The sequence below is a fragment of the Centruroides vittatus genome, unplaced genomic scaffold, assembly GCF_030686945.1.
Source record: "Centruroides vittatus isolate TY-2023 unplaced genomic scaffold, ASM3068694v2 contig_401, whole genome shotgun sequence".
Lineage (NCBI taxonomy): Eukaryota > Metazoa > Arthropoda > Arachnida > Scorpiones > Buthidae > Centruroides > Centruroides vittatus.
In genome coordinates, this window is record NW_027122216.1 from 405990 (window position 1) to 419126 (window position 13137).

Here is a 13137-nt window from a genome sequence, read left to right on the forward strand (position 1 = left end):
CATTACTTTTTCTAAATGTCAATTTACTTTCAATTTTCAATGTAAAAGAAAATTATCTGATTTATTTTTATAGTATTTTGCTAATTTTTATAAAATTTAAATAGTTTTAATTATAATTAAACCTATTCTTGGATTTTCTGTAATTGAAAGAGTTAAAAAAAAAATCAATGTTTTGGAAAACAGTTCCATATTTTTAAATGTGACATTGAAAATGCTTGAAGCATCTAGTTAACTTTTAATTTAATATATTTTAAATGTAATTTCTGTTTTATCTGACATCAGATCATGTATAAATAGATGATTTGTTAATACAAAATTCTGTAAAAGATTTTGAACTAAGATTATATTTTTAAAGTTTTAAGTGATTTAAAATTTTAAGATTTTAAAATTTTAGATGGTAAACAATCTTTCAACTTCATGTTTAAAAGTTACTGGTATATCTTCAATATTTAAAAATGTCAATGCCTAAATTTCTTATTATTTTAGATTTTTATATAAATAATTTTAATATTGATTCAATATATCAACTTGATCTTTAATACAAAAATAAATATTAAAAAAATGTAAAGACATTACACAATACATTAACCATACTAAACTATTTGTTGTTTTTAGTGTGGTAAGTGATGTAAATGGTTAAATATAAATTGTTTAATTTTGTGTATGAAATAGAAACTGTATTAATCTATATCTTTTTGAAATAATTTTCCTTGTTTTTTTTTTTTACTTATATTTTATTCTATTGAAAGATATAATATTATTCTCTATAACATGTATAGTTATTGTTAGCTGCTGTGTGATTTTATTCTTGTTGTCATCACAAAATAATAAATTTTTCCCTGCAAACATCAGTATTTTTAATACATTTTTTTATACGGTGTTGTTATTTAATTTGTTTTGCATAGTTTATAATTAAACTATAACACTTATAACATTTTTATCAATGTTATTCGTTAATTAATATTATTAGATAATTGTCTTATTGATTACTGGCTTCAAAATTATCATTAGAGTGGTAAACAATGCTAAATAAGTTAGAAAACCGTTTTCAAGACCCAAATGTCTCATCAGATCAAATATTCTTTCGATAATGAGACATCTGGGTCTCAAACGTTCTCTAACTTATTTAGTGTTGTTTATCATTTTGATGGTTACTAGATAATATCTATGAATTTTCTAATTTATGCAGAACATTTTAAAAATTTATTTTTATTATTATTTATTATATAGTGGCAACTATTAGAAAAAACAAATTTCCTCAACAACATACTTATTTATTATGTATAAAACTTAATGTAATATGTTTCTTTAAGATATTGATTTCGTAAGTTTCCTTTAACATATACATTAAATGAATTTTATTGTATTATAAAAAAATTTTGATTAATACTTTCCGTAATTATATCCGTTATACTTAATTAATAACACTTCTTAATTATATTCATCTGTTGTATTTGCAATTTGACAGATTTATGATTATATTCTGTAATATAGAAACATAATACAGTCGTTTTTATTTTATTTTATTACTTTTTATCATATTTCAATAAGATTCTTAAATTAAAATTTTTTTTATTTACTTTTTTATTCATTATTTTTGAATATCTAGAATAGAATTATTTGAAAGTGTAGATCTAATACTTGAGAAAATGAATTTTTCTTTCAATTGCAATTAATTATTTACAAAAGTTGTACATCATTAAACGAATGGAAATTTATAAACAGTTTTATATTTATTTTAAACCTTAGCATAAAGATGAACAAAGCAGATCAGTTTTTCATTTACTATTATCATCCTATATTAATTCACTCATTGTTTTGTGAAAATATTTTTTCTTTAATATTGTTTAAAGTATTATTATTATTAGTATACAAAATTTAAAAATTTAATTAATTTATTTATAACATGAATAAAAAATATTTTCAGAATGATAAAGAGACATCTAAGTAATTAAGAATAATTGCAGGAAATTTGAAGTGCCAAAAATGCTAATCTCTAAATAGTCAATCCTAAAAAAACTGTATTTTTAAGCTAAGTTTAGAGTTTGGTTTTGCAAAAACATAAGCTGTAAATGTTGGAATAACTTTTAGATATTAATTAGATAAAACTTAGATATTATTGAATCTAATTTGAAGAGTCTTTGAATATAAAAGCAAAAGTATTCAATAATTTTTAGCTTAATTAAATAATTTAAGAAAACTACTGTTGATAAAACTGTAAATACATAATATTCTACAATAGATCAGTTTATAAAAACAATATACAGTATATAAATTAAAAAGCAAATTTTTAGTAAATGAATTTGTTAATGAATCAATTCCATGTTATATTTTTATATAAATTCATTGATCTTTTAATAGAATAAATTTTATAATTAATGTTAAAACAAAACAATTGTATAATAATCAGTTTATAAATAGAATAAATTGAAGTTACTAACTGAATTTTTGATTTATTCATGACATTTATTTTTTCTTTATCTTTCAAAATAAATTATTTTTGAATATTAAAAAATAAATTGAAACATAGAATTCATCTTCTTAAAAAATGTTATTAAAGTTAAAATAAATTTTTGAAAATTAATAAACATGTAGCTTAAACAATTCATCAAATATAATTAATTTCACTGATTACTTTGTGTTTAAAATTATACATTTAAATATTTACAAAGACTTTTTTTCTCTTTGAGAAAGTTAATAAATTGATATTTAATCACTTTTAGTATAAATTATAAATGATTAAATATGAATTTATTAATTTTCAAATGATTTTGTAATAAAATTTATTTTATTATGTAATTTTAATTTCAGACATTTTAATGATAATATTTGTTAATAAAAATAAATATATGTGGATTCTAATGAAATTTTTTGTCTAGATTAACATATTTCTGAATTTTTCATCCTATACATCATTGGTGTGAATTATTTAAACAATAAAAATATTTGTTATAAAATATAGTTGAATATTTAAAAAAATATTCAATTTAATTTACATAAAAGTGTATTATGTTCATGTTTACAATAAAATTTTTAATTTTTTTCCTCTCAAATCCCCTTTTGTTTTTTATTAACATGATTAAAAAAAAACTATAAAAGTTCCATATTCATATTTATATCATCTTCATTTCATAATGTTATTATTTAACTTAAAACAAATTTTATTCATTAAATAAATTTATTCTGAAATTTAAATACTAGAACTTTTAATATTAAATTCTCAGTAAATAATGATTAATGTAGATTATTTCTGAACATTAAGTAATTCACTGAAATAAAGTAATAAACATCATTTAAATAGAATTTAGACATCATCCACTTTTGTTAAAAACAAAGAATGTCAATAAAATTAATAATTATTGCAATTACTAAATTAAACTCCATTCTAATTCTAAAATAGTCACAAACCCAGAGGCAGTCCTACATATAAGTGAAAAAAAAAAAGGCATTGCTTTGTACCTTTGGAGCTTCACAAATTTGGTAAATTTTAGTATTTTAATCTTCAAATTGATAACTATTGAAAATATTGTGCTTTATTGTCTGTTTCTTTATTTAAAATGTTCATATTATTGTAGATCTAAATAAGTCTACCTTTATTGCTCTTTTAATGGGCCTCAGAAATAAATTTTGCCTAAGGCCTCACAAATCGTAGGACTGCCTTTGCACAAATCTCTGCTTTCTTAGCCTTCCTAGCCCTTTAGAAATCTCCACTTTCATACCTGAGTTCTTTTGGACTTATTATTAATCCATCTTTAGAGATGATCTTGAAAATTTTGCTCGTTTAAATTTTGTTCTATTGCAGTTGCTATTTTACATCATGTCAAACAACAAAAAGATTTCTAAAGGACTTTGAACTTCAAAAAAGCAGAGGTTACCAATTGTTTTGAAATCAACACAATTATTTTTTATATAATCTATAAAGAAGAATTTTAATTCTATTAGATATTGTGAAACATTTAGTTAAAAATAAATTACTTTTATATTAAAGCTATTGACATTTTTATAAATTTTTACATTTTTCATTTTATTAGATGTGATTATGCATTTTATGATTCCAATTTACTATTTAAAAACCATATATGTCTGAATGCAAAAATTTAAAAAAAATTATATTTTTTATTTTTTATGTTTTATAGAATATACAGATGAATTTTTCATAGTAAGGAGAAAGAAGAAAAGCATTTATATATCAAAACAATTAAGTGAAACTGCTAGGAATATATTTATCAAAGCAAAATTTCAAGTAATGTAATAGAAGAAATTTTGAAGGAGTAGGACATTTACAATTCTGTCATACACATAGACAATTGGAAAATTATCACTTCCAGGGCAGGAAAATCCAAAACTAAAAGGAATTCAGAGAGACGATTTAAAAACTATATATAGAAATGTTGAATAAAAAATAAAAATAGGAAGATATATAATACTTACAAACAGATATGGAGAGAACTGCTACATATATTAGCAAATAGAAGAGTAAGAAACTCAAACTTAAATAATTGAAAATTCATCTTGGGAGAAGAAGAAGAATATCATATAAATTTACTTTATAAAAGCTGTAAAAAGAATTTTAATTATATATAAAACTTATGATATTTTATGCTTACAAAAGCATTGTAAATTGACAAAGTACAATGTTTTTCTTTAATAAATTTTAATGTATTGTGCATTTTTTCAATTTATTTAACATAAAAAAAACAAGTTTTTTTGATATTCATTCAGACATTAAAGAGAAAAATGAATCAAAACATCATTAATCACATTAACAATTGATGATTTAAGAAATTCATATATAAATAAAATTCTATTAAAGTGATCAATTGACTTAACTTTTAATACTAAAATAATATATTTTACTGTTTATGGGATATATTATAATGACAAAATATAAATTTCAATATATTTAAAAATTATGAAGTTTTATTTGATGCTTAAAAATTCATAAATATTTTTTTCAAAATTTTATGATGGGAAAATATAAAGATATTGTTGTTACCACTATCTATTTTCTTAAATGAATTATTTTATTTTTTAAAACTATTTAATAAAAGTATCATTTTTTGTTTAGATAACCGATTAAAATGAATTTCTAATATTTATAAGAATAATATATTTTTTTTAAATAAAATTTTTTAATCTTTTAAAAGAATAATCAAAATATAGCCTAAAAATGTTTTTTTAAAATAATAATCATTTAATAAATATGTTTAAAAATCAGTTTACTAGAATTATTTTTCATAATACACAGAAATTATATACATAAATATATCCATTTGAAAAAAATATTTGTTTTTTTTATTTTTTAAATATTTAAGAAGCCTTAAAAATTTAAAACATTTTAAATATAAACAAAATTTATAAATATGTATTTTTTTTTTTTTTTAAGTTTTATGCCAATAGATGGAGCCAACAAAAGAGAGAAAATATGTATATATATAAAAAGAAAATCGATAAGTTAATTCAGCATTGTGGAAATTGGACTCCTCTTTTTCACAAGGTTTCAGTTGAATGTAATGGCTGGAAATAGGAAAAGTCGTCATTGCAAATGGAAGATAGGCAAGTGAAAATTAAAATGTAATTAAATACACGATGGTAATCCCAATATAAAAGTTACACTCCATGCCATTAAACTAAGAACATTAACCTAAAAAAGCACAACTTTCTTATGTACTTCTATATATAAATATTATATATATTTTCCTTTCGATTCCAGATTAAAAAAGTAAATAAAAATAAATTAATTAAACAGAGAAAATAATAATTTCACTTATTTTAAATAGGGAGAAACTTTTTTTTTTTTTAAATTAACTTTTCTGAAAATCTGAGTGAGAAATGGTGAAATTTTTATTATTTAAAACGATAATTAATTTTTAAAAAATAATTTTTTTATTAAGAATTTTAACGTTTAAATTGCTTTAAATTTAATTTTGAGTTTATATATATATAATAAAACTCAAACTGTAACAGGAGGGAGTTGATGATAAATTTATATATATTGACCCATTTTTTTTTTTTTTTTTTTTTTTCTTATCCTGTTGGATACAAGGGAGAAAAAACTTAGTAAAGAATGTTTCATTTGATGTATACGGTATCCTTATTGACAGCCTCTCTCTTCCTTGACCCACTTCTTGTTGGTCAGTTCTCAAAGAATTTATTTTCAAGCAACTAAAGCAGTAAGAAAGATAAACTCTAATTCAATATCTTAAACGTAATTTATCTTGTGATTAATTAAATATATATATATTATATTATATTATATATATATATATATATATATATATATATAGAAGTTAAAGTATAGAAATTTTATTATTGTTTAATATTTATTTTTCAAAGGATAAAATTTTGAATTATTGGAAAAAATATTAAAGGTAAGATCGAACGTTTACTATCGACAATATTATATTGAAGATGAGATGGATAGTGATTTTAGAATTTTTCCATGTTTAGATTTGCTGCTTTTTTATTGAATTTTAACCATGATAAAGGAGCAAATCTTGTCTTTTCTGCTTAAAGATAAGCTGTAATGCTCCTGGATAAACGTAAGAAATAGTTTTAAAATGCTAAAAATATATATATATATATATAAAATAAGCCAGGCTAATGAATAATTTTATTAATATTTATTAATTTTATATCTATTTATTTTAATAGAAAAACTCCAAAAATGTATTATCTAAATGCAAAAAAATTAATAGGAGTGATGCATTCCGGATATTGTATGAATAAAAGACTAAGTTCTATTATGAAATAATTAAATTATCAAGTAAAATTTTACAAAGAAACTAAGCAATTATTTTGATATTGGGTCTAAAAGTTTAAGATGTTACCTATATTGAAGAGAATGTAAATCTGTGCTAGGAATAGGTATTTATATTGTGTTAATCCTGTATTTTATGTTAAAAATTAGTTTAATCGACAGGAGAGCAGGAAGAGAAAGGATTAAGTTGCGGTGGTAAATTAATGGCAGTTGTAGTTACTGGATAGTTTTGCTTCATTACCTCTCTCTCTGTCAGCAGTGCCCTCTGGCTGTCGATTGCGAAAACATAGCATACCAACTGCACTTAATAGCTGCAGGAATTTAGACTTGGTTAATTAATTTCGACCAAGATGCATAACTTTGTCTACCATTTATGCATGTATATGTATATATATATACACAGATACATTAGTTTTTGATCGGGTTATTATCAAATTACGTTACAAACGTGGAACGTTTTATTGGACGACTAGAGATTTTGACGCGTAACGTCGGTTGTCTCGTACACGCCACAATTAAGTGAGTGTAAATTGGTGATGTGTAAGAGACGAGAAATATTGTTGTCCAGTTAGGACTGTATTAATCATCCATCTTGTAGTGTCTGGGTGAGTGAAGCGTACATCCCTATCCAACGGAAGCTACTGTTAATTGAAAGGAAGATACAGTGTGTTCCATTATTGATTGTATACAAAAACCACATTTCCTGTGACATGATGAATGTTCTTCGGTCCAAACGCTGACGTGGTGAATGTCGCATTACAACAGTATAGCAAAAACTGTTCTTTGGCGACAAACATCTCTACTGCTACAGGGTCATTAAAGGCGTATTAATTGCGGGCTAGAGTTGTAATGCCTGTTTAATGGTGTTGTTCTTGTGTATTATAGATATATATATAAAACTAGCGGAATATTAAACCCAGTTTCTCGATTGAACAACTTAAGAATGCACGATTAAGTCTTTTTAAGGAGTTAAAATTGTAAAGTTTAAGAATGCCTGGAGGAGAAAGAGGAGGAGGAGGAGGAGGAGGAGGATACATCAAAGATATGTAGACTACAAAGAAGAAAAAAGCAGTGATCTGTGTTACGATTATGAATCTATTTTGGCAATGCGATTGCAACCTTGCAACATTCCAGATAATTGATAAGTTTCCTGATGAGGAGTGACGTTACATTCGATTTCAACACCTTACAAAACGATTTAAATAGCTGCAGGAAGTTTTTTTTTCACTTTTTAAAATTGATGATTGAATGGCTCGGGTAATCTTCATCAATGACCAATCTATGTTCTCATCTTAAAGAAAGAATAGTAGTAACCCATGAGAATTCTTCCTAACATCTGTTACCAGTATCGATAAGAAACTACCTTGTTTTCCAAAGCCATTGCAAGAAAATAAAGATGGATGAAGGTAAGAGTTATTCAGTGTCTGAATGGAAAGCTGTATGTCATCGAAAAGAACTGCTTGTCTGTAATTCAGTGAAAAATATGCTGATCTCGCTGTCCTTTACTTTTTCGAGTGATTTATAGAGATAGAGAAATCGAGTGTCCGTGGGTTAGGAAGTACTATACAATTCCTATGTCCAGTCTGTCTTCTGTTTTCATCTGTCAACCGTTAAGGTCGGAAAAGACAAACTCCTCACTTAATGGAATGACCAGTTGTCGTGTGGTAAGGACAGGTAGATCCTTACACGTGACTTCTGGGATGTAACCCAGAACAATTTTTCATCTTAACGGTTTTTCACATTTTTGGAAAATATTCTTAAAACCATTTTCGAAACGAGTATGATCCCGTGTCTATTCGGATTAATTCAGTTTGAGAAAGCATCAATTACTAGAGAAAATCTTCCAGTTGAATTAATTGTGGTTATATAATGATTCCAAACCATCTGTCGAAAATGGGATGCAGAAATTAAAATTCAGATCGTTACGTACAAGCTGAATTTAATTTCCAAACGACAATTTTTCCACGCTTCACAGTAACATATTTGACTTAGGGTTTTGTGATAATTATCGTCATTTGCAAGAGCTGGCTAATACATTAATCAGTAGGCTGTCATTGGCGCCCTAACTCCCACTCCAAACCCTAATGTGCGACGAGGTATCTAGAGAGTGCCTTTTTCACACATCCATGCACATTTCAAAGCTGAGGTAGCGAGTGTGGCAGACAGATAAACTAAAGCCTACATTGGCCGGATAACCGAGCTCGGCTAGCGTTGAACTATAGCTAACACCCATTTCCATAAGAGTCAACCTGTACTGTATATAATCTATAACGCATTAATATGTAACGAGTGGATGACCTCTACACCACGAATCATTTTTATTTCTCTAATAATGAGAAATATATTCCAAGTTGTAAAGCAAACACATACCTAGTTTTAGGAACATCTATTTTTTCACTCTTGTCACGACAGACAAGACTCAGGGAAGTCCCCTGTCAACGGCCACAGCTAATGGACAACCATATTGAGTTGGACAGCGCAGACACATTAGGTTGGTCATTGAAGTGGAATGATAAAATCACTCGTGGCTAAACGTGACTAGGATGGTCAATCTATTTGCTACTAGTGAAGAACGTTCCACTGGACTGTCTACTCCTACATCTAATGCCCGAATTTAATGACGGAAGAAGATGGAGCCCAGAAACTACCGGTATACTTCTAACATAACTTGGCATCGATTAAAAATAACACCTTAAAATTTCTCATCACACAATTTCCTATAGAAGTGTTATTGGTAACAAGTTGTCTGTAGTCATCAACGGTTACGCCGGACTCGGAAGGACGACGATAAAACGACTTCAAAACTAATTATCTTTGCATTATGTTGTGAAGTAGAAAATTCTTTAACAGCCGAGTGTAGTTTTGATCATGTTATAACTTAAACACCTACTTTATTTGTAGATAATTGGATTATGCTTACTTGCGGGTGTGCATTCCACGCTTCAACTTTCCAATATTCACATACTTCTAGACATTCTCTAGAGCACGTTAATGGTTGGCGGGATAGACGACTCTGTATTTCACAGGCCATTGCACATGTAATTGCTCGCATGATGGACGCACTTTGACTTTCTCAGTTTGACGTACGATTGTGCCCGGCGATATTGCCCAAATCAAAACACGGCAAAGCATATTTAAACAAATAAATACGTCAATCTTTCCGACTTATAAGAAATAGGTTTTCCAACCAATAAAAAAAAAATAAAGAGAAGAAAAGACTGAAGTTATTTGTATTCTAATGGGACACTCTGAATGTCCTATAGACTGCACTAACATCAATCTGACATACGAATAAGCAATAAAAACGGACAGAAAGAAGAGACTTTTTAGTATTATACATACGTTAGCCATTGAAGACAACGGCTGGCATAAATTTTAAGAAAAGTATCGCAATGGTCGAAATAGAAGACTTTCTTCTTCTACTTGAAAACTTTAGGAAATCGAATGATTAAAGTTTATAACATTCATCAATTGTAACCACGTTTCAATGAATATTAATGCTATTTTTTTATACAATTACTTACCTGGAATTTAAACAAAAATAGTAATTTATAGAATTTTGCGAGTTTAAATATATATATTTCCTTTAAATATATTTTTAAGTTACATGTTTGCTGAAAATCAAGAAGCCGAGTTAGAAGGAGAAGCTGCATTTAAGGCTACATCCAATTTCGAAAGTTAAAGAGAGTAATCGCTCATAAAATCTTAATTTTAGTAAGTTACTCGTAAAATTAAAATATGTAGCAAAATAATAAACATATTTTGGCAATGAATTTAATCAGTAACAAAATTATATCATTAAAAGTAACTAGTTAGTAGTTTTATTATGGAAGAGTTCTCTCTCTCTTTCTCTCTCGTTCTCCTTTGTCTTTTTGCAAGTTTTAATAGGAAGAACATAAAAAAGTATTCTTTTAGAAACTACCTATTTACATGTAAGTTTAACAGCTCGGTTGCTATAGAAAAAGCAACAACGACTGGTTGTTTTAAGCTATAATTTACGACGAGGCGGTCCTGTAAATGTCACGTGGCCGAGGTGTAAACCCTGCTAACATTTAGCTAAAAGATACCATTCTTCTTATAAAGTCGATAGTAAATTTTTGACTTTGTACGCTAGTATAATGAATGTTACAACTTATTTTACATCCTTGTATCTATTTCATGATTTACATGAAAGTTTCTACAACAAAAAAGTTTTTTATAACGTGGCAGCATCCGTTGAAATCCGTTTATTCGAAAGTATCCTAACACGCGCTAATATAAATTCTTATATAAATTATAGGAGAGGGCGTTAAAATATAATTATGTATGAGATGTTGTAATAATCATAAGTCAGTTCTATATCAGATTAAACGATCGTTAGAGCCAGGAATATCCAATTCGTGGTCTGCAGCGAAACTTGCTCATTATGTCCAACCTTTTCATTACACACTCCAGCCTGTCGAGTTAATGTATTCTGAGAGAGAAAGGTCGGGGGAAAAAAGCAGTCGGTATGTTTGCTAGACACGTGCAAGTAGAGTGGAAAGAAGAAGGGAGAAAAAAAGAGGGAAAAAACTTGCACACGACAGATCCATCTTTGTCAGAATAGTCCGGAGAAGAGGGAGAAAAGTTGTGCTTTCCTATGTCCTGTGATGGAAAACCATCCCCCTTATACCAATAAGCAGTTAGTATTCACCAGGTGTAGACATTAGTGTACAAATCCATAAGTGTGCTGGTTTTTTTCTTTTTTCTTCTTGGCCGTGACGGTATTGCCCAAAGTTCTAACAGGATCTGTTTTAATGTGGACTTTCTACAGAAGTCGGTCAATATAACAATTTCCATAAGACATTTTTCACTTTCTTTTCGTGAACTATTGCATCTGTAGCCTTTTCCACAACTTTTATAACTATTTTCTTCTATAGAAAAATAAATAAATATACTAAATATTCAGTATTAAACTTAAATTTTACAATAAAAATTCTAATCATCTTTTATTTTTAAATAAAAATTATCATATCCGCAATATCTTTATCATCATTCTAACCAACCTTGTTTAATTTTTAACAAGTAAATAAATATAAAATAATGTAATTTTTATAATTAAAATGGCATTTTAGGAGGAAAAATATTCTAATCTTTTATCATCTAAGACACGATTTTAATCGCGAAAACTGCATAAAATCAGAAAATATGTTAGTCCAAGATCTATCAGTTTAGTGGAGAAATAAATTATAAGTTAATTATTATTTTTATAGCTAATTATTTTAAGCTATTTTATTATGAATGTATAAGAACATCACTCTAAATAATAATAAGTGTCAGTGATTACCAAAACAGCCTTCCCCTTCCACTATTAAAATGCTAATGGTACACTTCAGAGATGTAGATATTGCGGGTTACCGCATCTACTCGGAAAATAAGCAGAGAATAGTACATAACTCTCACAATTATTGTCTCTCCTGACAGTTTTGCTGGTAGTCACACATTATTTACCAAATATTCATCATCTTTTTCCTCTCTAATGGCTACAGGCAAGGCTAAATTCCTGTAATGGCTGATGATTTTTAGCAAGAGGATGTGAAATACGATCTCTTTTTCACACTTCAACATGCATGGATGGTTATTGAATACTAACAGCCTCAACTGGGTTTTAAGATAAGCTCTAAACATATGAGATGTTCTAAAAATGGTGTTTAATCCCGCGTATTTTTACAATTATTCCAGATTTATTCATTTATTTTTCACTTCTTCCTCTTCCTCACTACAATAAGGAAGAGGAAGAGGAGGAAACCGTTTTAAAAAGAAGAAATAGGCAAATAGAAGATGCCGTAGAATAAGAAAAATTAAATGAACATCGGATAAGAGCGTCGAATGTTGTGAAGAAGGATGAGATAGGATGTATGTCCGTTTACATAAGTTGCAACATCTGATGGCTCACATTGCTGTGACAGACTTTTATATTAACGCAAACTATACGTGACGTACGGGAAATAAAGTTTTGTGTTGTGTGGCAGGATGCAAAACTCCATCCTTCTTCTCCGTATATTTACTTATCTAAATCACTTTAACGGTTTGTTTATCTAATTAAACGACTTTAAAAAAGGCTCTTAATTAAAAAGGCAAGACCGAATTGATAAGATTGTAAATTTGCTCTTTGGGCTTCTACAATTGTGTTTACACATTTCAAACAATGAATAATAGAATTGGAGTTAAAAGAGAATATGTGCGATATAGGTTGGAAATTAAGGGACAAAACGGAAACAATCCAGATGGCTGCCAATCCGAAACGTATCAAGGCTAAACCGCGACACCATTTTTTGACCAAAGTCGTCCAAATCACGTGACAGGCGTGACAAATTAGCGTCCATTATCCGTTGGATCTAGATCCAGACGTGACCTGA

General features: G+C 27.3%; 1 protein-coding gene and 1 long non-coding RNA gene across 3 annotated transcripts in view; one reads left to right on the top strand and one right to left on the bottom strand.

Annotated features, from left to right (window-relative positions):
• LOC136976554 (sodium channel modifier 1-like) overlaps positions 1-5752 on the top strand; it is a 55640-nt gene extending 49888 nt beyond the window's left edge. The window contains exon 8 of one of the 2 annotated variants that reach the window (XM_067271887.1): positions 5387-5752. The gene's annotated coding sequence lies outside the window, so the exon portion shown is untranslated. Of the gene's footprint in view, positions 1-4136; positions 4668-5386 lie in introns of those variants that run through there. The other variant, XM_067271886.1, reaches the window with a different exon arrangement.
• LOC136976559 (uncharacterized) overlaps positions 1-13137 on the bottom strand; it is a 49878-nt gene that overhangs the window by 10730 nt on the left and 26011 nt on the right. The window lies entirely within an intron of this gene.